Source organism: Elephantulus edwardii, unplaced genomic scaffold (assembly GCF_000299155.1).
Source record: "Elephantulus edwardii isolate Elephantulus edwardi_28Jun2011 unplaced genomic scaffold, EleEdw1.0 scaffold00199, whole genome shotgun sequence".
In the NCBI taxonomy this organism is placed as follows: Eukaryota; Metazoa; Chordata; class Mammalia; order Macroscelidea; family Macroscelididae; genus Elephantulus; species Elephantulus edwardii.
This window is the reverse complement of record NW_006399949.1, coordinates 838,289-840,658: the sequence shown is the minus strand read 5'-3', so window position 1 is coordinate 840,658 and position 2,370 is coordinate 838,289. Positions and strand designations below refer to the sequence as shown.

Below are 2,370 nucleotides of genomic sequence, written 5' to 3'. Positions count from 1 at the left end.
TTCTTGACACTGAGCCTCAATCTGTGGCCCTTAGAGACTTTTTAAAGCCAAGAACTGAACCCATTCACAGGGATAATTTTGCAGGCAAATGATGAAAACAAAAAACCCCAAAAGAACCATTGTTGATATCCGAACAGTGAAAACAATAATTATAACAACAATAAAACGCCCGTGTTTCCAACAAGTCTACTCCACTTAGACATTCCTTCAAAGTTAATAACACTAAAGAAGAATATACTCTTCAATACAATCAACCATACAGGACCAAAATAGCAGTATTTGCTCAAAAATAAAGTTCAGAAGTCAGGAAGAAAGGGTAAATGGAAAAAGAAAGTACAGAGAGGAAAGAGGAAAAGTGTTATTATATGGAGGGAGCTTTGGTGGCAGTATTACATGGAGAGGATCGAAACCAATGTCATACAGCAAAAAAAAAGTATAAATTGTTGAATGGCAAACAAATATACTCTGTACACTTTCACCCAAATTAACAATTTAAAAAAAATGTTCTTATATTTTCCAGGACTACCTTGTCTTGGATCATACGAACATATACTCAACTTACAAAACTTGAAAATGCTTATTTCTCCACAGGAGATCAAGAATGTGCTGAATTACATTTAGAGTTTACTAATTTAATAGATTAAAAGAAGAGACACCCTAGCAGTACAGTGAATAGCATATGGAGCTGCAGCCAAAAAGTCAGTGATTTTATCAGTTGCTCTGTGGGACAAAGATGGACAATCTCTGTCTGTAAGGATTTATAATCTTAGAAACAGGATGAAGTATTGCTATGAGTTGGAATAAATTTGGGGACAGTGGAGATAGATTAAAAAATAGTAACCTGGTGCAGGTTTTCTTTCTTTTCCCTTTTTTTAAACTGAGGGTAAATGCTTAACATCTTTGTATATATGTAGAGATCATTAATATGTCCTGTTTTGGAAATATTTTTTTTTATACTTTTGCCCCATTTTTCTTTTTATTGGTCTTCCCTCTCTCCTTTTTATTGACTCCAGGATATCTTTAAATATAGGGAGGTTGGGCCTATCTAGATATGAGTAGCAAATAGAGTTTTTTTCCAGCTTTTAAAAACTTTTCTTTGTTATACACTTTGACTTTGCTTGTGTTTTCCCCCAGGCAGGAACCTGTAATTTTATGTAGGTGTATTAATCTATCCCTTATTTTATGGCTTCCAGTCTAGAATTAGAGTTATAGAAAAATCTTTCCTTCTCCAAGGCAAAGTTTACTCTTATGTTTACTCCTTGTACATTTGTGGTTAGGTTTAAATTTATACACTTAAATTTTTATTGATATACTGTTGTTAGGTGCCATCAAGTTGAGTATGACTAGGAAAAGTCAATTTGAACCCTGTTCTATCCTGTGCTATCCTCGTCATATCAGACACACTAAAGACTTGTTGAAGTTAAAGTTACCGTGTCAGTTTATATCATTGGAGATTTTCCTCTCCTTCCCTTACTCTCCATCTTTCCAAGCATGATATCCCTCCCAAATGAATAGCCTCACCTAAATTCATGTTCAAAATAGGAAAAACAAAGCTTCACCATCTTTGCCTACAAGGAGTACTCCAGCAACACACTCGCCAAGACATATCTGTTCTTTTGGCAGTCTATGGGATATTTAGCACTGCTCTCCAGCACCATAAATCAGAGGCATCAATACTTCTTCTGCCACCCTTATCCAGTGCCCAGCTATCTGATACATAGCAGGTGATTGAGAAGAGCATAATCTGAATTAGATGCACTTTCATCTTCAAACTGACATCATTTAAAATACAAATATGGAATATGAATTCAACATTGTTTTCTTTCCCTTTTTGAAGGTAGCCAGTCAATTATATGAGAATGGTTTATTAAAAAGCTCATATTTTCTAAACAAATCTGAAATGTTATCTTTATCACATAGTAAACATGCTCACATATTTGCATTGTATTGTTTATTTTTTTTTCTATCCTGTATCCTACTGGTCTGTTAATGATCTAATACCCCTGAATGTGCTCACCAAGTTGTGTCAAGAAATCTGGAGGGCCACCACCTGGCCTACTGACTGGAAGAGATCTATATTTGTTCCCATTTCATAAAAGGTGATCCAACAGAGTGTGGAAATTATGAAACAATATCACTGATATCACATTCAAGCAAAATTCTGGTGAAGATCATCCAAAAACAACTGGAACAGCACATCAACAGAGAACTGCCTGAAGTGCAGGCTGGATTTAGAAGAGGCTGTGGCACTACAGGTATTATAGCTAATGTCAGATGGATTTTTGCTGAAAGCAGAGAGTACCAGAGGAATGTCTATCTGTGTTTCATTGACTATGCAAAGGCATTTGACTGTGTGGATCACAACAAACT

The 2,370-nt window shown here is 35.5% G+C and overlaps 1 protein-coding gene across 1 annotated transcript in view; it reads left to right on the top strand.

The window, feature by feature from the left end:
* Positions 1-2,370, top strand: part of LOC102873568 (trichohyalin-like) — a 189,232-nt gene that overhangs the window by 129,501 nt on the left and 57,361 nt on the right. The window lies entirely within an intron of this gene.